Source organism: Dreissena polymorpha, chromosome 8, assembly GCF_020536995.1.
Source record: "Dreissena polymorpha isolate Duluth1 chromosome 8, UMN_Dpol_1.0, whole genome shotgun sequence".
Lineage (NCBI taxonomy): Eukaryota > Metazoa > Mollusca > Bivalvia > Myida > Dreissenidae > Dreissena > Dreissena polymorpha.
In genome coordinates this window covers 7,062,612-7,089,037 of record NC_068362.1, presented here as the reverse complement: position 1 = coordinate 7,089,037, position 26,426 = coordinate 7,062,612, and the positions used below count along the sequence as shown (strand labels likewise).

General features: G+C 35.5%; 1 pseudogene; it reads right to left on the bottom strand.

The window, feature by feature from the left end:
* Nucleotides 1–7,789: 7,789 nt before the first annotated feature.
* Nucleotides 7,790–25,218, bottom strand: LOC127842213 (phosphoinositide 3-kinase regulatory subunit 4-like; annotated as a pseudogene).
* Nucleotides 25,219–26,426: the final 1,208 nt, after the last annotated feature.

Sequence of the window (26,426 nt, the reverse complement as noted above, 5' to 3'; positions counted from 1 at the left end):
TCGTTGCATAGACGTGCAACTGCATGGACGTGTCGTTGCATAGACTTGTACCTGCATAGACGTGTCGTTGCATAGACTTGTACCTTCATATACGTGTCGGTGCATAGACTAGTACATGCATAGACGTGCCGTTGCAAAGACTTGTACCTGCATGGACGTGTCGATGTATTAAGGTGATTTTCAAGGCATTTAGAGGTTTTTTTCTTTGTGTCGCATGTATACAGACGAATACAATAAAAATAAAGTTTACCAAAAAAATTTAAAAGATGAACAGGAAGAAAATTTGCGATTCTAAAAACAGTCTTAATTAAAAATTGAAAAACAGTTTATATTTCCTTCGTGTATGTTTTTTTTTTCACAATTTGAGGAAAACAATTGTCCAATGTATCTACCTTTACTCGAGTTCAAAAGGTATATAAGATCGTATTATTTTGTGAAATCATAAAAGATCCTTATTTAGTATGGACATTTATGTATGAATTAATTATTATTATTATAATAACACATTAATCAAGTGTTAACAATTAAAGCAAATTTGAAATTTAACGCAGTGACCAAGTTAATATATTTAAGATACTACTATATACACTAAACACAAATAAGCAAATCAATCAAATACTTAAATTTTATAAAGCTGAGTAACATAATTAATCAAGTGTTTAAAATTACAGCATTTTGAAACTTAACTCTTTGACTAAGTAAATATATTTTAGATACTACTATATACACTAAACACAAATAAGCACACAAATCAAATAATACAATTTTATTAAGCTGAGTAATAAAATACTTTCAAGAAGTAAAAATGTCTGCTTCAAAGTATTTGTCAAAATACTTTGGTAATGTCTTCAACGTAATATATACTAATTTATTTATTAACTTGTTCATAATTTATTGATATGTTGTCCGACCTTAACTTCTAAGATGGGTAAGGTTGCAGTACTATTTAACGATATGCTATTAATGTAACTTATGTTTAGTTAGGGATGCAATTTGTAAGATTATTAAGGATACATATAGTTCATGTTTTTTCTAGTTATTTATGGTTTATCTAAGCAATTTAGATATATATGTTCGCCGGTCAAATAACTATACTGTGAACTATTTAGTTTCATTATTACACACTATATAACAACGACTAAAATAGGAACAATGCTTTTTAAAGCTGTCATTTAGTACTTTTATTAAGTACCTAATTAATCTCGCTGGGTTTTTGTATATTTTCAACAAGCAGCTCAAGACACATCTGTACTATTAACGACACCAGGCGTCACAAGCAAGGGGGCACCGCAAAACACATCTGATCTTGTAACGAAACAATATGTACTATTAACGACACCAGGCGTCACAAGCAAGGGGGCACCGCAAAACACATCTGATCTTGTAACGGAACCATCTCTTCTATTAACGACACCAGGCGTCACAGGCGATGGGGCACCGGAAGACAAATCTGATACGACGTTACTAGCTGTTAAAATAGCTGTTCCGTTGGTCGTCGTCGGCCTGCTTAGTGGAGCTCTAACGGCGGTTGTCTGTATTTACTTGAAGCGAAAGAAACGCCAGTAAGTAGAATAGATATAACAATGCTATTGTTATAGTCATCGGTTCGTTTAGATATAAACACAATCGATACATATTGTTGTTGTCCCGTTTTTTCGTGATTATTTGCTAATGACATTGTGTTGCTTTCTGCCTGAATACATATTATACAGATTTTCTACCTATTATGATGCTTAAACAGCCGCGAACCCAGCGGCACATGATAATACTGTTTACCTTGTACTAATTTCAAAACGTCAGTAAGTTGAATAAAATATCATTTTGTTGTGTTTTGATAGTCATCGGTTAGTTAAGATATGGAAAATCGATAAGTATGACTCTTGACTTGTTCTTTCTTGATAAGTTAATAATCATATTTGTTGCTTACTGCCTTTATACATTTTTACAGAACGTCTTCCGATGGTGATCATACAACAGCCGCCAACTCAGCAGCATCTGAACATGCTTATTACCTTTCACCTATTGACAACGAATGCCACGAGTATGAGACTATCAAATGAGTACATAAAGCTCTTAAATCATAGCTTGACATTTTCATTTAGTTTTATGCACAACATAGCGTTGTCATTAAAACCATATTTACTATTTTATATTAGTATTCATACCATAGTTGTTACCTGGCTCTCACTAAATTTTGCCCATAATTCGAATTCCCTCGTAAGACACAAGATAAACACGAGGATATGCATGTCACACATTTGACTAGTTAAAACAATAAAAACAGCAGCTATCCAATTACAGTGATATTGTGTTCAATAAATTAATTTTAGTCTTCTAAACCGAATATCGGGGCATTAAGCAATAATGTTTTCAATGTTTATTTAATGATACTGATACTACTCCAGATGAAAGCTGTTTAACATATTGTATTTAAAACAAAATACATTTAAGAGTCTGAAACTAGATAATGACGAAGCGGCTTTTCTCAACATAAGGCTATCGGTTAATGTTGGACATATTCTTAGGTCTGTTCAAACATCCGTACCAAACATATACGATATCCTTTATATACATTAAGAATTGGCGACAATAAATTGTAAATTTCATCGCAATATTTATGAAAGCCATGTTAACAATACCGTAGAATACCAATAGTATTTTTTCACAATATAATCCCAGTAATATATCGTTCATATATTACAAGGAACTTAATTCTACAATACCTGGAGCTACGTGCGAACAATCCGAACAATTTTAGTTCAGGCTATGATTTAAACTTCGTTTTTTTATTTGTATAAGATTTAATACGAATAAAAACGTAGATGTTAAAATAATTTTAAAACACTTGATATCGTAGAATGAACAGAAATAGACAATATGGCGCACACGAATTGCTGTCGCATAGAACACAATCTTGAAACTGTATTTGTGTCATGCATACATACATTTTCTGGTAGATTTGTTATAGTAAGAGTGGCTTTAATGTGCTTATGTTTTTGGTGTCTTTTCCGCAATCTCAGCATTTTTGAAACGTATTTGCAAAATATTGAATGTCATTAAATTGTAGTACAACCTTTATACATATCGCGTATTATTTAAATTTAAACTAATCATGCTTATAGGCCAGAACAATATTTCCTGCTGTACTGAAAACAATTTTAAAAAACGATACAAAGGAATGATATAATATCTATATAATATACTACTTTGATTGTTATTAATTGAAACCATATTCATTCAGGTAATCCATTAATGTATATGGTGCTGCATACGGTGCATGTCTCTGCTTTTATGTAGATCCACATTAGTTTTACGATGAATGAGCATGGGCTTTGACCAATGTTTTTTGTAAGCCTTAAGTTAAGTCTTTTCAGAGCTTTACCTCTTTATATAGATTATATAACATTTATTGCGAAAATTTGAAAATAATAACCCTGATGTATGATATCAAAGCATCTTGATTATATAATTAAATGATCTTTTGCAAGTGTTGAGTTCCTGACATACAAGCCTATGGCTATCCACTAAAGTATTATTATGCTGATGTATGTTTGATGTTGTAATTGTTTGTATACCGATTTTATTATGTAAAACATTGAATTTTGTTTGGATTCAAACAAAATGATCATATTTATATCCAATGTTCCTTTAGCATGCGCGACATAGATCTGCCATTTACATGTGGATGTATATATACAAATGTCCATATTAATAAGACTTCCCGACATATTATAATTTTGTTGAAGAGGTTAAAAATACAGTCGAGATGCAGACAGGCCGTCAATCTTGACTATCACTGGGCAATGCATGTCGTCAATTTTGGCTATCACTGGGCAATGCATGTCGTCGATCTTGACTATCACTGGGCAATGCATGTCGTCAATCTTGATCATTGCCAATTTGCATTTCTATAAATACAAGAAAATCCTTTATATCCCATGTTTGATTAAAATCATGCTACATTTGAATTAAAAAAAATAATTATGACACGTTTAGTGAAACCAAATATATGTTTTACTTAAAGTTCAAACACTTTTATTGAATGTGCCTCCTGTGATTTTGTATGGTTTGGTTTAAATATGTTATTTAACTTGTGTTTTAGTATACATTCATATAGTGCATATACCTTATTATTGTATGTATTTTAGACTGGACTTCCGTCGTCTGTGTATAGTCTTTTGATGTTGTTGATTCATTGTCTCTGTGTACTTATACTCTTACTTTTTTCTATGTTAACGTTATTCTAGTTCCGGCTTCACTGCTACGGAAAATGCTGATCATACGATAGCCTACACAGGATGCAAAAACAACATCATCAGCCTAGATTTGTCTAGGCCTCAGAAATATTATTGTTTAACATAATTATGTTATTTTATTAATTAAGAGATTATGCTGAGGTTTGGTATACTTTTAAACTGTTTTAAAAGAAGTTCGAAAAGCTTAAGTCATAATGTGGTGTATGTATTGTCATAGATGGTTGGTCACATGCCTTTAATAAAAAATAACTTGCGGATGGTCAGAATCTGGATAATATTTTCATGATTCATATTAAGTTGCAAATGATTTTAATTTTATTAAAAAAACGAATTAAATCGCATTTTGCATTATTGCTGAACATGACAAAATGATTATCAATAATTAAAATGTATAATATATACACCAAAATGTGAAGTTACCATATAACTATTTTATTTTTATGCTTCCTTGTTTAGTAAGCAGTGTATTTTTGGTGTGCATATGGCTTATCATATTGGTTTGTTAATTGACTTCACATTCATTAAGCTCGTTTTTGAAATTGCTTTACGTCGGAAAACATATTAAATACTTTCGGTTACACGTTTATAATTGAACCACATCTTGAATTGTAAATAATATAAACGCTTATTGTTGTACAAATAAAAATACAAACATTTTTGTATTGCATGGATAACGTTGTTTTAAGATCATGTTTTCTATAGTTCCATGTAAGTGCCAAGTAAATATCGCCTTCATTCAATCAATAATAAAGGAGTTTTCGAACGAACGTTGTTTCTGACGACAGTTTGAACAGTGTGGTCTGTGTGTGTTTTTCATCGGTGAGGTTTGATTTATTAACTGCATACATTTAATTTCCTAACAGTATTTGAATAAACATATATTCGTATAATTGTGTTTGTATGTTGTTTGGTGTTGATTGTGACATAATTTGATAGGGGGCTTGAAGTGAGGTACTGTTTAACCCAATATTTGTTCGATTAACATTTATTAAAAAGAAACACCAAGTCATGAGTGTAGTTCAGGGTAACCTGACATAGAAGAGTACCCGAGAACTACATTTTGTGGTTAAATCACATATCTATGTAGGCCCTTTTTCATCCTTTTGTTGGTATATAAAAGGCACTCGTGTGTATTTCAATCGGAAACACTTTTCAAATAATAGTGGGGTCGATCCCATTTGTAGGAGCCTTCATTAGATTTCGAGAGCATTTTAGATATTCTTTAGCTATCGATGTTCTAAGACAAGAATACCGTCATTAGTGCATGTCTGATATATGATAAACTTGGCCGTCCAATACAACAGTAAAATTTTCATTAACAAACTTTGATGTTCATAGGGAAATTACTCCTATAAAATGGTTGTTGATACCAATTAAGAGTTTCAGCATTATTACAAATTAACAAAGTCACATAATGCGAACTAATTCGAGTGTTTAAAACGAGTAAAACATATGTAACACAGATTGTTTTGAGTCATATACAAATACAACTACATTAAACCATTAATTAAACATTTAAGCACTGAAAGTATTACCGAGTTTTATTATTCTTTGTAGAAAATATCAAATAATGTATAATTGCTTATATCAATATTGTGCAATTAAGGCTTGTCGCTTTTTGTTACAGAGCCATCCTTTAAAATCCACAGTTGATCAATTACAAGCAGTTAGTTATCGCTTTGCCCTTTGAAAATACTCAAAATGTATATTGTTCCATGACATTTTGTCAGCTTTATTAGCATGTTGGTTGTTTCTTGCAACATGTGCGTTAATGTAATTGGCATACGAGCGCTTATTCATGTTGGAGTCTGCTCCGGTATTGAGTGATATGGTTCAATATGTTTTTGAACATTTTGACTGTTTGTGACAGAATAGTTAAAACTCTTCGAGAAACGGTTATACTCTTTCTTGGGAAAACGGCCGGTCCTCGGACTCAAAATCGTGACTCATTTATTTCGTCTGAAAATACTGTAAGTTGTACGTCGATCATATAATGTGTATGCTACTGTGGAAATTATCTGCAATAAATGGTTTAACCATCTGGCACTCAGCTTGTTTGCATAAGAGACAATTCCCTCTTTAGGATTCGCTCTTAGGGTGTGGAGTTGTGTATAACGTAACGTTTTAGAGTCATTTGTTGGCGCAATTTCATTCAACAAACTTTCGAATGCCTAAAACATTTCTTGTTTAATTTAGGTCAGTCTTTGTCATCGCAGATCAGTCCCATATCGTTGCTTAACTAAAGATGGAGTTGTTTTTATACACCAAGCTAAGTCATGCTAATGCCACTATATTATCTAAGTTCAGATTGAATTTCATGTTTTCGTCAGATGCAGAGACTTCTTCCAGAAAATGGATACATTCTGTAGATGTGGGCAAATTGTCATATACAAAGCTAACATTGGCCTCAAGGACTTTCTCTTGATTCCAATCGTATTCCATCTTAGTCCAAAGAACACCACAGCTTAGATTTAGAATGCCTGTTTATATTGACATTTATATGCTGATAAAATGGGGCATGTGGACTAATCACCCACAAACACAGTATGTCGCTAGTACACACATATGATCGGTATGTTTAAATGTGAACATGGATTATCCAAAATCTCAATCGTTTAAGTGAATAAGGAATGGTTGTAAGTTGATTGTTTTTTATTCAAAGAAAAGGTTAGCTTTTGAACGTATAGAAGAAAAATGTTCAATGAACATGTTAAACGAAATTAAATTTGTGTTAGTTTAAGTTTTAACAAGTTATTGGGAGATTGTAGGACAACCGGACAACGATGAAATCCTGTAAGACAAAACCAGAAATCTTGCATGCTTATTTCTAACCTAAATTTTACTATTTTGTATATCCTGATTTCACCAAAGAAGATTCGTTGTTCGACATCCAATCGACCTAAAAAGCACATAAAACATTATACCATTGCAAACACATTTATTCACTGAATATTTTACATTTAATTTCGACTAGACAGTCCGCGGTTTGACTTGTGGCCATGTTTCCCGTACTCATCGTGCTGATCACAACTTCGATTGAACTGGCCGTCTAGCAAATTGTGTCTTTCAGGACAATTTCCAGCAAATAGTTTAAGCCACAAAGGTTTACTTTAAATTATATGCCCAACTGAGGCTTACTTCAAATGAAAAACTGTCACAAAAGGCTAACTTCAAAATCTACGGCAACTGAATTTCAGTTAATTCCACAAAGGCTTACTTGAAAACTATATGCAATACTGAGACTAACTTCAAATATAAACATGTTAAAAAATTATAACTTCAAATATACGGCAACTGAATTTTAGTTGTTCAAATTAGACCAAAATGAATGATTATTGCAGAATGACAGTTTGATCCGTGGCTGACTCTGGAGATCAGGCATCAATGCCAATTTAAACTATTACATGTATCCTTCAACTTAAATTTTTGAGCTCAATGCAGTAGCTAAAGAGCAACCAGACAAGTGCAATGCCTGCCACTCAGTGGAGGCATAAAAAGCTTCCTATTTACTGACACTCATACCCTTCTGTATGTCAAAGAACACTACACAGTCTCGTGATGCCATTGTTATCAAGAAGAGCCCTCTTCACAGAGTTCTCAAGGTCGTTGAGCAGGTGAACGACCTTGTCCTGTATGATCTCCTTGAATAGTCTGCAGCTTCTGGTCATACGTTACCTGCATACATTTAGTTTAGTTAAAACCTATTAATTTAAGCTGGATTGCAGCGAAAAATATGTTTTCTAGGTAAAGCCAGTGTCTTGGGGGAGATGTAAAGAACACTGCCACAGTGAAGAAGAGCATAAAAAGAGGCCATTTGCTGATGATTGATGGGGAGATGTAAAGAACACTCCAACAGTGAAGACCAGCATAATATAACGGCCATTTGCTGATGATTGATGGGGAGATGTAAAGAACACTGCCACAGTGAAGACCAGCATAATAAAGAGGCCATTTGCTGATGATTGATGGGGAGATGTAAAGAACACTGCCACAGTGAAGACCAGCATAATAAAGAGGCCATTTGCTGATGATTGAGGGGGAGATGTAAAGAACACTCCCACAGTGAAGACCAGCATAATATAGAGGCCATTTGCTGATGATTGAGGGGGAGATGTAAAGAACACTCCCACAGTGAAGACCAGCATTATATAGAGGCCATTTGCTGATGATTGAGGGGGAGATGTAAAGAACACTCCCACAGTGAAGACCAGCATAATATAGATGATTGATGGGGAGATGAAAGAACACTCCCACAGTGAAGACCAGCATAATATAGAGGCCATTTCTTTGCTGATGATTGAGGGGGAGATGTAAAGAACACCCCCACAGTGAAAACCAGCATAATAATTATAGAGGCCATTTGCTGATGATTGAGGGGGAGATGTAAAGAACACTCCCACAGTGAAGACCAGCATAATATAGAGGCCATTTGCTGATGATTGATGCTCTACTTCTTTTATACAATTAATACTGAAACCAAACAAAACAACAGTGATGCTATGATTTTTAATTCCACTTCAAAGCAAACTATAGGGTAGTAAAGAGAGATAACTTGTCCCTTAACATGTAGACGATTGTACACTTAAAGAATTGTGAAATTTTGTATCACCAGGGTTCTTGTTGCTAAGAGCAACCTGTCATGTCAGAGACCTCCATCAATGAATAGAGCACAGACTTTCACCTCCATCAATACATAGAGCACAGACTTACACCTCCCTCAATACATGGAGCACAGACTCACAAAGTAGGCTGTTTAGAGCATCCTGCCATGAGAGAGACCTCCATCAATACATGGAGCACAGACTTACACCTCTATCAATACATGGAGCACAGACTAATATCTCATCAATACATGGAGCACAGACTTACACCTCCACCAATACATGAAGCACACACTTACACCTCCATCAATACATGGAGCTCAGACTTACACCTCCATCAATACATGGAGCACAGACTTACACCTCCATCAATACATGGAACACAGACTTACACCTCCACCAATACATGGAGCACAGACTTACACCTCCATCAATACATGGAACACAGACTTACACCTCATCAATACACGGAGCACAGACTGACACCTCATCAATAAATGGGGCACAGACTTACACCTCCATCAATACATGGAGCACAGACTTACACCGCCATCAATACATGGAGCACAGACTTACACCTCCATCAATACATGGAGCACAGACTTACACCTCCATCAATACTTGGAGCACAAACTTACACCTCCATCAATACATGGAGCACAGACTTACACCTCATCAATACACGGAGCACAGACTTACAGCTCATCAATACATGAAGCACTGACTTACACCTCAATCAATACATGGATCACAGACTCACAAAGTAGGCTGTTTAGGGCATCCTGTCATGTCAGAGACATCCATCAATACATGGAGCACAGACTTACACCTCCATCAATACATGGGACACAGACTCACAAAGTAGGCCGTTTACGGCATCCTGCCATGTCAGAGATCTCCATCAATACATTGAGCACAGACTTACACCTCCATCAATACATGGAGCACATACTTACACCTCCATCAATACATGGAGCACAGACTTACACCTAAATCAATACATGGAGAACAGACTAACACCTCATCGAAACATGGAGCAAAGACCTAAATCTCAATCAATACATGGATCACAGACTTACACCTCCATCAATACATGGAGCACAGACTTACACCTCCATCAATACATGGAGCACAGACTTACACCTCCATCAATACATGGAGCACAGACTAACACCTCCATCAATACATGGAGCATAGACTTACACCTCCATTAATACATGGAGCACAGACCTCCATCAATACATGGAGCACAGAATTACAAATTAGGCCGTTTAGTTCATTCTGCCATGCCAGTGACTTCCATCAATACATAGAGCACAGACTTACAAAGTAGGCTATTTAGGGCAACCTGCCATGCCAGTGACTCCCATCAAATCATGGAGCACAGATCTCCATCAAAACATGGAGCACAGACCTCCATCAATACATGGAGTACAGCCCTCTATCAATACATGGAGCACAGACCTCCATCAATACATGAAGTACAGCCCTCCATCAATACATGGAGCACAACCCTCAATCAGTTCATGGAACACAGCCCTCCATCAATGATGAACCATAGCCCTCCGTCAATTCATGGAGCACAGCCCTCCATTAATACATGGAGCACAGACCTCCATCAATTCATGGAGCAAAGTCCTCCATCAATACATGGAGCACAGCCCTACATCAATACATGGAGCACAGCCCTCCATCAATACATGGAGCACAGCCCTCCATCAATTCATGGAGCACAGCCCTACATCAATACATGGAGCAAAGCCCTCCATCAATTCACGGAGCACAGCCCTCCATCAATTAATGGAGTACAGCCCTCCATCAATTCATGAAGCACAGCCCTCCATCAATTCATGGAGCACAGCCCTCAATCAATACATGTAGCACAGACCCCCATCAATACAAGGAGTACAGCCCTCCATCAATTCATGGAGCACAGCCCTCCATCAATTCATGGAACACAGTCTTCCATCAATTCATGGAGCACAGCCCTCCATCAATACATGGAGCACAGCCCTCCATCAATTAATGGAGCATAGCCCTCAATCAATACATGGAGCACAGTCATCCATCAATACATGGAGTACAGTCCTCCATCAATTCATGGAGCACAGCCCACCATCAATTCATGGAACACAGCGCTCCATCAATTCATGGAACACAGCGCTCCATCAATTCATGGAGCACAGCCCTCCATTAATTCATGGAGAACATCCCTCTATCAATACATGGAGCTCAGACCTCCATCAATACATGGAGCACAGCCCTCCATCAATTCATGGAACACAGACCTCCATCAATACATTGAGCACAGGCCCCATCAATACATGGAGCACAGACCCCCATCAATGCATGGAGCACAGACCTCCATCAATAGATGGAGCACAGACTTACAAAGTAGGCTGTGTCCTCCTTATCCTCCTGGTCCTCTGCCTCACCCAACTGCATCATCTCCAGGACCCTGCAATAAAGAGAGGTTATTTGTTGGATTCGGTGGTATATCGATTTTATTTCACAAGTGATCATAGAAAATAATATTTTCATAAGTGGCGCATTTATTTAAAAAAAAATACAATTACAGCAGAAAATGTCGTTCATGATATGCTCACACAATAACTGCTCAGGCTAATCTGGGATGACACTTTACCCAAATTCATTAAGCCTGGTTTTGCAAGAACAGGGATCATATGATCTGAATAACAGTATGCACAACAACATACCTGAGTGGACACTCTGCTAGGAGGGCAATGTTTTCTGCAAAGGCTGCTCGTACTACAGCCGATCCATCCTGGACCAGAGGGGACTGAAATACAGCGGAATTGCGCTTTAAGAAAACATACTTAAAAGCATGCGCGTAAAGTGTCATCCCTGATTAGCCTGAGGAGTCCATACAGGATTATCATGGACGGCAATTTCCGCCATATCTGTTTTTTGTCAAGAAGAGTCTTCCTTTAAACAAAAAAAAAATACAATTAAAGCAGTGTCGGCTGCACAGGCTTATCTTGGACAACACTTAACACAAATGCATCAAATCCCCTTTCAACAGAGCGATGCTCATTTCAGATTATATCGCCGAAGTATAAGACGCACTAGTAGCCTTTTATACCACGAACAAAATAGCGTGTCGACAAAGGTTTCAGGACTCATATTGTCTTAACTCCCCCTTTTTTTATTAAAATACAATTTGCTACACATCTCCAAAAAAATTATAGAATTTAGCATGACATACTTTCATTTCCTTTCCCTCAGAAAGCATTGACAGTACAGATTAGTCATTTTGCCACCCTTGTATATCTTGTATATGCTGATTAAAGAACATGAAAACATGCGTCTGAAGGGTCTTGTCTCAAAACTATACCTTTCTCATAAACAAGCTATTTAAAATCCATCAACATATGGCAAAGTTATGACTGACTGGAAGCTCAGAGAGTTTTGCTATATGCCGCTTTTTTCGAAAAGAGGCATAGAAACATTTTCTATATAATGACTTTCAGTCTTTATGATTTTAAAAATAAACTAATGATTATGAAATTAAACAAGCCATCCAATTTCAAAAAGATGTATCTCACATTTATTAATCTGATAGTTAAGGAACCTATTATCATAGTATCATGCACTTAAATGCCTCCTGTAACCATTCTTTTTTTTGTTTATGAAGGCGTCATTTGTCAAATGTATGTGTTCAAATAGGCTTAATTAAGCGTATCTTAGAGCCCTGAGTGGGATATTCCTTTTTTATTAATTTCCAATATATCATGTTAACATTATGGGTACTTTAGGGGTAAAAATATATATTGAACCCTATGAAGACTGATTTCTACCAAGGGCAGAGGAAAACCTGTGTTACTATTTTTAGAACCATGTGCCCCATAAAGCAAACAATTATAGCAAGATCATGATGTATTGATTTCCAATATAATTAATTGCATGTTAAAATAATGTATTACATTCAATTGAAGCACTATTAAAACTTATATACTCTTTAATACTCATGCATTATAGAGGTAATGTTCGCTTGATATATACCTGTCAACAATCAACAAAAGATAAAGGCGTACAACTGCTCTGCTTAAAATAAAGTGTATTTTTACCAGTTTAGGAAAAATGTATTCTTTGAAGACATTGACATCACTGAAATGTTAATGAATAAAACTATGAGAAGAGGATTTTCAGATCAAACCAAAAACACAAATGTTCATTTCAATATCATAATATAATAAAATACAAAATAAAATAGCATATTCCTTGTGAAGAAACTAAAAAAAATCAATATTTAGAAGAATATGTCCTCAACATCTCAAATAAGCAGGAAAATTTATAACCACCAAATCATAGCCTGAAATAATCGATCAGTAAACACATGTCAATAAAGGAATAAGTTAAACAGTCATTCATTGAATGTTGATTGCTCCGTCAATGGCCCAAACATTATCAGCCTTGTATTGTTGGCAGATTTTACATTTAAGACAAACTTCGTCCTTATCGTCCACCACCGTGAGCCACGGAAAACTTATTTGCCAACTTTCAACAGTTGTTTTATTAGCGTTAAAGTGTGTCCCTTTTGATTTTAAAGCAGAGGAAATTAAATCATTCAGTATTGGCAGTGCAATGTTTTACTGGATACAACTTTTGCCATATAAAAATAATCAATTTTTCTTTGATAGGTTATTTTTTTGGCTTCAAAGAAGCTATGCTTACTTGTTTGTGTAATTTAATAAACACATAAGCGCTTGAGTGTCTGTTAAAAATCAATACTAAATTTATCACACGTCAAGATGATACAGACCATAAACGGCAAGCCTCGCCGTTATATTATTCTAAGCCTCGCCTGATATATTACAAAACGATGGTACAGTAACCTGCTATTCTCTATATAAGGAAAAATGCCCCGCCCCCTGGTGGCCATGATTTAAAAGCAACCAAAACCATTTTCGAACTCATCCAAGATATCATTGAACAAATCTTCTGACCAAGTTTCATGATGATCGGAAAATAAATGTGACCTCTAGTCAGAGTGTTAACAAGATTTTACTATAGCCATATAAGAAAAAAATGCCCCGCCCCTGTGGTGGCCATGTTTTTCAACCAACCGGCATCATTTTTGAACTCGTCCAAGATATTATTGGGATGAATCTTCCAACCGAGTTTCGTGAAGATCGGATTATATATGTGGCCTCTAGAGTGTTAACAAGAATTTACTATAGCCATAAATAGCCATATAAGGAAAAATGCCCCGCCCCTTGGCAGCCATGTTTTTCAAGCAAACAAAACCATTTTCGAACTCATCCAAGATATCAATAAGACAAATCTTCTGACCAAATTTCATGAAGATTGGACAAAAATGTGGCCTCTAGAGTGTTAACAAGGTTTTACTATAGCCGTATACGGAAAAATGCCCCGCCCCTAGGCAACCCATGTTTTTCAACCAACCGGCATCATTTTCCAACTCGTCCAAGATATTATTGGAATGAACCTTCTGACCAAGTTTCATGAAGAACAGACAATAAATGTGGCCTCTAGAGTGTTAACAAGATCTATTATAGCCATATAAGGAAAAATGCCACGCGCCATGGCAGCCATGTTTTTAAAGCAAACGTAACCATTTTCAAACTTATCCAAGATATCATTGAGACCAATCTTCTGACAAAATTTCATGAATATTGGACAATAAATGTGGCCTCTAGAGAGTTAACAAGGCAAATGTTGACACCGCACAACGCACGAAGCACAACGCACGACGGACACAAGGCGATCACAAAAGCTCACCATGAGCACGTTGTGCTCAGGTGAGCTAACAAGAGCTTTCCGATACATTTTTCTTTGGTTAAACAGAGTATTAGCTTTGATTTTAGTGTTAGAGTTTTCTTTTTGATACAAACTTTACATGCTTTTATCACATGCTATACCCTGTTTCCTATGTACTACAACCATTACATATTTTTTATATTACACATGTGTAATACAAACTTTTTAAGCGTTTTCATTGGCTTAGTTTTCGTTTATTGACCAATCGCATTTTGTAATTTTGCTGAAATGACCTTGCAACGTCAAATGACGTCACGAAATGTAAACAACATTCGGGATTTAGCATTATGTTTGCGTAAATATTTATTTAATTTGCTCATTTAAAAGCATGTGATAAAAAAGATCTGACACTCATTGTCATATCATACCATCTTTTATTAAACTCGTCCAGGAAATTTGTTAGTAAGCTCGCCACAGGCTCGCTTACTAACAAAATTCCTGAACTCATTTAATATAATATGGTATGATATGACAACTCGTGCCAGATCCTATATTTATCCACAATAATAAAGTATGTTCAAACATTATATGTCGGAATGTGTGTCTCTCACAATATGGCCTTACAAAACAAATTTACATACTTCAAAAGGTATTTCCAAAGATAAAAGACCTCAGGAAAACACTGCTTATGTCAAAGTGGTAGTAGTTCACATACCTTGGCCTGTCTTGAGCTGGATCCAACTAAAGAGATTATAAGGACCAGTACACTGTTGTCGGGGTTGGCATGGTCTATCTTCAGATTCTCAATGATCATCTCAAGGTCTTTTGTCACCCTGCGAGAGAGAAGTGGAATAGTTCATATATTCTTGGAAGGAAATGGGGCAGTACAGAACAGTATAGAACTAGAAACTGTGAAAAAGGTTATGGTCCAAATTGTATTAGAGGGATAATGGTTTGGTCCAGAATAATAACGAAAAAGGTTTGAAAAAATAAATGGGAATTCATAAGGGTAATTGAAGATAAAAAGATATACAAAATTAAACCTTTAAACAAAGTGTAAGAAAATAATTAACTGCATCATTAAAAACCAATCAAACTTTGTCCAACATTAACCCTTTAGAGCTTGTTTTGTGAATGAAATAAAACTTGGAAACTAAACTAACTAAAATCTAAACAAACCTGAATATCCGTTCATCCGGTGACAATATAGGCTGGTAGCAAACCGCTGGATGTAAAGCTTCAAGAACGTGTAGAAGTAGTCCGGGAAAGTCTTCACACGATGCTAAATGAGGTATTCCTGCGCCGAAAGGCGGGACTTGGCTCTTTCTGCATCATGTGCCGAACTAGGTCCTGTAGAGTATAAACAATAGTTCCCTTAGTACAGGCTTTTAAACAAAATTATCGGAAAAGTACGTATTTTTGTCATTTATTACAATATGCAGGAGTGGGGATTAAAAATCATATCGCTTGCTTGTAGGCATGCTGAAAGTTTTCCTCAGTTTAATAAATTTAAAGATTTTAATTTCACTGCAATATTATTTGTACAATAATATAATATATTATTAGGCTTAGGTTAAGATGCAATTGTTGTGAATTCAATAATTATATACTTTAATGTATGTTTGGTGCAAATGAAGAATACATGTTCCTACTAAATTTTCTTTCAGATACACCACAGCCGATACAAACTTGAACTTAACAATTAAAAATCTGTAGCAAATAACAAATTGTTTGTACTTCACTGATTGCATTGTGGTTTTTTGTCTTTCAGTTGGTAAAATTTAATTGATTTTTTGAAGTCAATGTGCAATGGTAATTGAGTTTATTCCATCACAACTATACAGATTAACAAAGTTTAACCCTTTCCCACTTAGAATCAAAGTGAAAATGAGTAACTTGCAGTCTGTTCCGGTTTTATGCTGTTTGCTGCTCATCAGTATCTTAGGGTTGGAAATGAAGCCTTTAAAACTTGAATCAAGAAAGAAAGGTCTTCAATTAAATATATCTTCAAGGGACTACAAATGTGTGAAAATACAATTTAAGTGGTAAAAAGTTATTGTAGAAAGCAGTCAAAGGCCTACTGATCATTAGACAAACACCCTATCCAGCCACCCTATCAACTACAACACTGCAGCCTAATTCCATGAGTGGCAATCGAAGCCTGGACCTATAATTAGATGGGCAGGCACCCTATCCGGTATAATGTATGTTTTTATTTTGAATAGATCCCTTTGTTCTTTTACCTGCTCAGTGTATAGCACCGATACCCGCGAGAATTACCTAGGATTCATACCAGTACATCTCTAGTTGGGTGGGAAACACTTGAAGCATTTCTGAAATTTCCAGTGCCTCATCCAGGCATTGAATCGGACACCTCTGGAATGGTAGTCCAGAGTGTTAACCAATCGACCACCACACCACCCATAAAACCGCAGCCTAATTCCATGAGTGGCAATCAAACCCCTGACCTATAATTAGATGAGCAGACACCCTATCCACTACAACACCACACCCTAATTCCAAGAATAATCAAACCCTGGATCTATAATCAGATTGGCAGACACACTATACACAACAAAATAAACAAAAGTTGTTTGCAGCATACCATAACATTTGGGTTCTCAATTCTCTCAATATACTTCAGAGATATCACAGCCAGTACACACTTAGACTTAACAAACTATAATCATAATCAAATACAAAATTGTTCATATTAAACATATTTCAAAGGGTTTTTGGCATTTGGTAGGTAGTTTTAAAGTTACAAATTTGAAGTAGAGCATATGCACAACAATTGCAACCATACTTGCTTGTACTGTACCCTGACATTTGGGTCCTCAATTCTCTCCAGCACTTTCCAGGGGCTGTACTATCTGTTACGGTAGACCAGAAGCTCGGAGAGGTCAAAAGGTGGAACACCATCCGTGAACAATTCTGCTATCACACATCTGCAACAGAAAATGAGCCTTGTTCTGGGAAAACTGGACTTAATGCATGTGCGTAAAACTTTGTCCGAGTTTTGACAGTGCAGTCTGCACAGGCTTATCATGAAGGACACTTTTTGCTTTTATAGTATTTAACATTTCTTTGAAGTCTCTTCTTTGCACAAATCAAGTTTAGGCATACTGCACAGGCTAATATGAGAGGACACTTTGAGCAAATGCATTTAGCCCAATTTTCCAAAACTAAAGCTCAAATAAAGTATGGTAAATTTAGTTTTTAAGATTAAATATAGTGGAACTAACACTGAAGATGATATTTTGGAATCTATAAATAAGAATTATTTTTTCAGAGTAAACCCTCACAACTATAGATTTTAAACAAATTTTATGAATCCCTAACAAGTTATGGATTGGGTTATAGATGTTCTGATATATATAATTATGTAATTATAATTATATGAAAGAATGATTTGAGAGAATGAAACTAAAGATGAGTTTATTCTTTGAATGTACTAAAAAGTAAATCATATATCAAAGAAGGCCATTGATAGTGACTTATTTTTCAGAGTTGGCTTTGACTAATGAATCATTTGTCAAAGTAAGCATTAAATAGTAAATCATTTGCCACCAAAAGTCTTGAGTAGTAAAGCATATGTTAGAGTAAGAACTGAACATTAAATCATTTGTCAAAAAGATTCCTGAAAATTATCAAATTATTTAACTTGAAAAAAAAACAAGTTCCAAGCAATGAGTGAAGATAACATAATTTTTTTAATTACACTTCCCAGCAGAAAAGATATCCATTGCAGGCGTAAGGTCCCCTGTCTTGACCTCTCCAGAGGAGGTAAGGTCAACATTGTTGACCTGGTTGCCCCCAGTTTCCGTGTTCCAGAACCCAATGTCGACGAAGCGCTCCGGTGCGATGTAGCATGTCCGTCGTCGAGAGGTGTCAAAGAAATATGAGAAATCTGATGGGTTGTCCAGCAAAAAGATGAGATAATTGCATAAGAAAAAAATCGTTTTCTGAAAATTTAAATAACCATACTTCCATAAGAAAAAGGAGATTGCTAAGTAAAGCTCATTTTTTTTGGGGGGGGGGGGGGGGAACAAATTACATTTAGCATTTGTGCCATATATTTTAAGAAGAATTAAAAACTCATAAGGTTAGATCATATACACAGACAAAATAGCCAACTATCATGCAGTAGTGTTCAAAGTACTTACGTCAGGGAAGTATGTAGATTTAAAGCTGGCAAAGTCAGTGAGAAGCAGCCAGTTCCAGCCTGTGATCATCACATTCTCTGACTTGATGTCCCCATGATAAACCTGGGCAGAAAAAATATAAGAGACTGGTTCTGGGAAAACTTGGCTTAATGGAGTCGTGTTCTGAGAAAACTGGGCATAATGCATGTGCGTAAAGTGTCGTCCCAGATTAGCCTGTGCTGTCCACATAGGCTAATCAGGGACGACACTTTCCGTCTTAATTGGATTTTTGCAAAGAAGAGACTTCATTAATATGAAAAATGTCATAAAAGCTGAAAGTGTCGTCCCTGATTAGCCTGTGGGGACTGCACAGGCTAATCTGGGACGAAACTTTACGCACATGCATTATGCCCAGCTTTCTCAGAACACGACTCAGAGTCATTCCAGAGTTTTCATTTAAAAGAACTCTCTTATAAATAAAATCCAGTATATGAATGAGCAATGAAACTCCATAAACATTATCATGATAGAAAAATATGAACTACACAAGACTACTTAATTCTTGAACAAAAGAAGGTAATTTAATGCTTGACCTACAAACTACTACTTAATGCTGAAACTACAAGAGACTGCTGAATGCTTGAACAATTACAGACTACCTTATGCTTGAACTATTAAAAGATTACTTAATACCTGAACTCGTTACTGCAGGACTACTGAATGGTTGAAATACTAAAGACTACTTAATACTAATGGCTACTGAATAGTTGAAATATTATTGAGACCAATCTTCTGACCAAATTTCATGAAGATTGGACAATAAATGTGGTTTCTAGAGTGTTAACATGGTTTTACTATAGCCATACATGTATATAGCCATATAAGGAAAAATGCCCTGCCCCTGGTGGCCATGTTTTTAATGCAACCAAAACCATTTTCGATCTTATCCAAAATATCATCACGACAAATCTTCTGACCATATTTCATCAAGATTAGACAATAAATGTGGCCTCTATAGTGTTAACAAGGTTTTTTTTATAGCCATATAAGGAAAAATGCCCCGCCCCGTGGTGGCCATGTTTTTCAACCAACCGGCATCATTTTCAAACTCGTTGAAGATAATATTGAGATGAATCCTCTTACTAAGTTTCATGAAGATTGGACAATAAATGTTGCCTCTAGAGTGTTAACAAGATTTTACTATAGCCATATATAGCCATAAAAGGAAATATGCCCCGCCCATTGGCAGGCATGTTTTTTAAGCAAACGTAACCATTTTCGAACTCATCCAAGATATCATTACGACCAATCTTCTGACGAATTTCATGAAGATTGGACAATAAATGTGGCCTCTAAAGAGTACACAAGGCAAATGTTGACGCCGCACAACGCAAGACGCACAATGCACGACGCACAATGCACGACGGACGACGGACAAAAAGCGATCACAAAAGTTCACAATGAGCACGTTGTGGTAGTAAACAAGGCAAATGTTGACGCCGCACAACGCAAGACGCACAATGCACGACGGACGACGTACAAAAAGCAATCACAAAAGTTCACAATGAGCACGTTGTGCTCAGGTGAGCTAAAAATGCGTATCTAAGCAGTTAAGGGCTTATTATTGAACTACATGTACTATGGACTTCTAAATACTAAATACCTTTAATTTATGGCACTGGTTAAGAGCACAAAGGAGCTGACATGCAATCCATTTCTTCTCTATCAAGTTGAGGAGAGGTCGGGTGCTGATGCGGTCATGCAGACTGTCCTTCACGTATTGATGGAACAACAGCGCTGCCTTGTCTTGTTGCTTTGTAATGAAATTTAATGTTTAACATTTAAAGTGGAAGTTGTACTGAACCTTTTTTTTGGAAAAAGTAGTCTATTGTCTTATGAAGTCATGTCAATTTACTATGTATATTACAATAATAGGGTTAATATCCTGTTATGTAATTAATATAATATAATAATTCTGGAGTAAACTATACAGGGCTTTTTGGAAAATTACTGAAACTGCTGTCCTGGAGTTTTATGTTTGTTGTTTAGTTGTTCATGTTTTCCACTTTTTCAACAGTATTAAAGTCATATCATGGCAGTCAGTTGTCCATTCACACTTTTCCTAGGACAGCTAGTTTACCAGTACTAGTACTTAGTGTGCATACTTATTCCAGTAACTGATAACTGCCATACTTGAATCAGATTTAAAGGTAGGGGGGGAAATGGCCATAGAAAAAGATTGTGTTACCAATCACAACACAAGTTTAAAGCCTTTTGTATAGGGAAGGGCTAAATTTACTGGTACATTTAAGTGTACTGTTAAGTGCATATATATGTAAAATAAACCTTAAGGTGCATCAGCAGGAGAGAAAGTTCTAACACAATGCAGTCCTTCATTTATTTTATGGCAAGGAAAAAAAATTGCCAAAAAAATAACAAAACAAAAATAGTAGACAAGATACACAGTAACACAACAAACAAAAAAGAGGAAAACTGGTGTCACCCCTATTAATGGTCATTGCAAATCATTTTATTGTTTAAAAAAGTTATGAGGAGCCCCAAACCTCACACCAGGCCCAGAATTATTCATTAAACAATTTCATAAATGATAATACGTTTTAATTGTATTATGATTTAACTACTCAATCATTACATGTATATACAGACCAGAACTTATCTTTCTGAGACATGGTGAAACTAGAGCTTTGTCACAGACGTGACGTATACCCCTACGTGCCGCATTGACACAGACTATGTTGCATGCTGTCTTCATAACCAAGAGAATCTAATTTATGGCGATTTTTAAGAATTATTATGCCATATCATTTATAGCCATTTTGACCTTTGAACTCTTTAATTCTTTCACATGACACGCCGTCCAATGACTGTGAACAAAATTAATGTACAGAGTCATTTTAAAATCTCACAATGAATGACACAGTTATGGCCCAGACAAGATCATTTATAGCAATTTTTGACCTTTGAACTAAAAGTGTGACCTTGACCTTGGAGATATCGATGTAATTCTTTTGCGCGACACACCGTCCTATGATGGTGAACAAAAGAGCCAAATGATTTAAAATCTCACAATAAATGACATAGTTATGGCCCCGACAAGCTCATTTATGACCTTTTTTGACCTTTGAACTCAAAGTGTGACCTTGACCTTGGAGATATCGATGTAATTCTTTCGTGCGACACACCGTCCAATAATGGTGAACAAATGTGGCAAATGATTCTAAAATCTCACAATGAACGACATAGTAATGGCCAGAACAAGCTCATTTATGGCCATTTTTGACCTTTGAACTCAATGTGTGACCTTGTTCTTGAAGATACGACGTCATTCTTTTCCGTGACTCACCGTTCAATGATGGTGAACATATGTGCCAAATGATTTTTAAATCTCACAATGAACAACAAAGTATTGGCCCGGACAAGCTCATTTATGGCCATTTTTTACCTTTCAACTCAAAGTGTGACCTTGACCTTGGAGATATAGACGTAATTCTTTTGTGCAACACACCATCCAATCATGGTGAACAAATGTGCCAAATGATTTTAAATTCTCACAATAAATTGGCATAGTTATGGTCCGGACGAACTTTCAATTTAAAACACACTAAGTGACCCTGTGACCTAGTTTTTGACCTGGCATGACCCATATTCAAACCTGACCTAGACATCATCTAGCTACAACTTCTGACCAAGTTTGATGAAGATCGGATAGTATGATAAATCCAACAAAAACACATATTTTTCTTTCCTTTTTTACCAACGTTTCGGCTTACGCCTTCATCAGGATAATACAAATAATAACAGAAAGCGGATGTTACGTCATTGACTTAACGTACTTTAAAATGCGGGAAAATGTACGTCAATAAAATGAACGTTAATTACATTAAGCTTAACTTTCGGATTCAAGAATACACAATTTCCTATAAAATTATATATAAAAATACTAATAGGAAAAAACAAAAGTAAGCTTAATTAAATTGAAGAGCTAGTCTTTTATGTGAAGATCGGATGAAATTTCGTGACAGACAGACAAACTGACAAACAGACCGACAGACCGAAAAAGTGACTCCTATAACAAAACCAAAGCATTTATTAGCTATATTGTGTCTTTATTGGAAAGCTTTCCAGACAATGAATCATATAGTTTAATATTCAGATAATAGTCAGGCAATTTAGGAGAAATAAGGATGTATAAGGCAAAATTCCAAGGCTTCGTTGTGTACATCTACCTCTAGCCCCATATAATAATTAAATTTTAAATTATCAAATAAATAAAGAATTTAAAGCCAATGTACAATTTAAATATTACATACTACAAATTTCTGGAAAGGCAGGCAATTAGAAGTCTCATGAAGCGTCACACATATTTCTGAAAATATACATCATATGCCCACATTTCAAGATTGCTTCAACAATATTTAGCCAGAGAATCACTAAATTATACTGGAAAACAACTCCCGCTAGCTCTAAAGTAAATTATAATTGTCGTTGAGTCGACGTTTCTAGTACTTCTTGCATGAGACTGCATTAGGTGACAACTTAAATGTGTAGCTTGTACGATGGTAAATTAAGAAGTTGAAGGATAAAGGAGCCATGTAGAGAAGCAAATTTTATCGTACCATCGAGTCTACTTTTGTAGCTGGACAGTGGCAGGGATGGGTCATGGATGACAAACACCTTCACCACAACGTAACCTTCCTTGGAGTTTGCCTTTGCCACCTTAAAGAACCTGGTACTGCCCAAACTGAAAATGGCGAGAAATGTAAAGGCATGTAAATCTCGCATTTTCCCAGAGATGCAAAGTTATGACCAACAAGACTATTGCCAAGCAAAAAAAGTCCCCTACCTCTCCATATTGCCATCTGTCCATGTTTCAAGTTTCATGAAAAAATATGAAGAACTTGTACAGTTATCGCAGGATCCACCATTTTCAGCAATATTTCTAGTTTATTTGTTGCCATAGCAACCAGACGTAGGAATAAATGAAATGACGTGCATAGTGTCCATATTACCATCTGTCCATGATTCAAGTTTCATCAAAAAAATATTAAGAACTTTTAAAGTTATCGCAGGATCCTGAAAAGTGTGAGAGAATGACAGACTGACGCGTAGAGGGCAAACCATATAGTCCCTGGTAGGGGATTAACAAGCAAATTTGATGAATTGATATCCTGGATGGACAAACTGATGGAAAACACCAATTCTATATTCCATCGCCATTGGCTGGGGAGAATATGGATAGTATGGGGAGAATATGGATAGTAACTCAGCTTAACAAAAGGAATCCAATTAAATATCTTTGCTGAGTGCTATATAATATAAGTTTTACCTAATAACTATTACCATGGGTAGTTTTGTACATCACCGGTTACCTTATTTCTGAGTGGATCTAATTTGTGAATGTTCAAGAATAATTGTTCAAGACGACTGCTGTTTAATAAAATGCAACCTAAGTAACAAGCATCTGACAACCTGATTACATTAGTAGTTTTATGCATACAGTATATTTTTAAGTGATTTTCTTTGTTTCTGTAAAGTTTATTTTTTGTCATTATGTTCATAATTTTCACATACAAAAATGAAATTAATATTTTCAAAGCAGCAGCTACAAGAAACCTTTAAGATTCTTTTAATCAATAACTTCATAATGAATAATCACGTGTCTCCTATCCAAAAAAAAATCAGCAATTACTTTCCTATTCACACGGTCTATTTAAAATTTTGTTCTCTAAATAAATTTTCCATTGTAGAAATGAAAAAAATATCAAAATCTGAAAAGAACAAGACCTTTGTTTGTGAAACTCAATGCTCCCTACTGAGCTTCGAAGCCACATGGAAGTTATTTAAAAGAAAATGGTTAAGTCCGAGGCCCACAGCTTCGCCAAAACTCAATGGACCATAACAAAACTCACACTTCATCTGCTTATAGTCATTAAAGAAGACTCAATTACCAATAATCAAGATCAGCTCAATATCTGAAAGTGTTGCATCAAAAAAATGCAGAAAGCGGTTATTATAGAGAAAATGTATAATTTCGAATGCTGGACACAGGGCATAACTGAATGATGGATTCACAGTGCGACTGCTATCTACCACCCTAACGGGAGCATAAAACCTCTTAATACACAATGTAATGTTAATATTTGTTGTTCTTAATAAAATAAAAAGATCAACCATAAATGATTAGCACACAGAAAAAAACTTCTGTCAAGTCAAACAGTAGTTTTTTTAATACGTAATTCATAACATGAATTGCAACATTTTATGTTAAATATCTGATGTGTGTATCAGATCAGTTATACATGATATTGCTTTTGCTTCATAATTCTTGAAAATAACTTAATGCAACACAGTTTCCTACCTTCCTTCATACTGCATGTCAGGCAGTTTAGAGGTCAGGTTATGCTCCACGGGTAGGATCTGAGATGGGGCTATCCCAGTAAGCTGATTCCCCATAGTGCTTCAACCTTCTTTTTAGCACAACGGAAATAAAAGTTCATGTTCAAAATTTTCATTCCAATTTAACAAGGAATGCCATAATCACCCAAGTTTAATCGTTAAAACAATTGTAAAAAATTTAACCTAATTTGCATGTATTAACTTCCATTTGACAGTAAATATTAAAAAATTCTTAAAATTGAAAAACATAAACTGTCCAGCACTTCCTGCGTTGTTTTTTTTAAAGTAACGATACAATGAGGAGGGCCAATACTACGAGTATGAAAATAAGAAATACTAATCAAAGCCCAAAGCATTTAAGAATGGGCTGTACACAAACCAGTTATGTTTATTTTCAGATTCCTTTTTACAGCAAAGCTTTAAGCCTCATATCAGTGTACTGCATTACTGAACTGGAAGTAGTATGGGTATGCTTGGCCATATTAAAAAAAAGAATAAACTCAACATTTTTGCTGACCAAATGTTTCAAGCATATGAGACCTAGATGTACTCATTGAACTACCTGTATTTCAGTGTTTGTGTCAAATGATGTTTAATATGGAATGAATGTGTTTTGATGTATGTCATAGTACATATAAGAAGTGCTGCAACAATATACCTGTATATTGGTATATATCGCAATACGCAATCCGAATATTGTATTGCGATATGATTTTTTCACAATACCGGTACGAAAATTCTACAAAAATTCATCCACATTTCGTCCAGAAAAGCTATCCGAAATAATGATATCAAGGTAAACAAAACAAATCGGTGATTGGTAAAAATAATTGTTTACGTAAAAATAGCATTCTAAAGTCTATTATACAGAGTAGTGTTGTTACATGGGAGTCCGCAAGATCTGCTTTTGCATGTCAAACTGTTCAATTTAAGATGAAGCTTATGGGAATAGGAAAAAAAAACACAATAAATTACATAATACAAATGTAAATTTATGTTATTATATTAAACAGAAGTAATAATGATCAAAAAAAATTACGTAACAGCATTCTGATAAGTTACACGACCGGCTTTTAAACATCCACATTTCTCTTTTGGGTAATTATTCTTCTTGTCGGCTTTCATAATAGTTCTCAAAATGGCAGACGAAACAAACGCCGAGTTTGACTTTATAGACAATTCCAAGGAAAAAGTGTTGTTTGGACATATTTTAGTCTTAAAAGGCATTGAGAAATTTTTAATGTTTAATGGGAATATCCAATGGA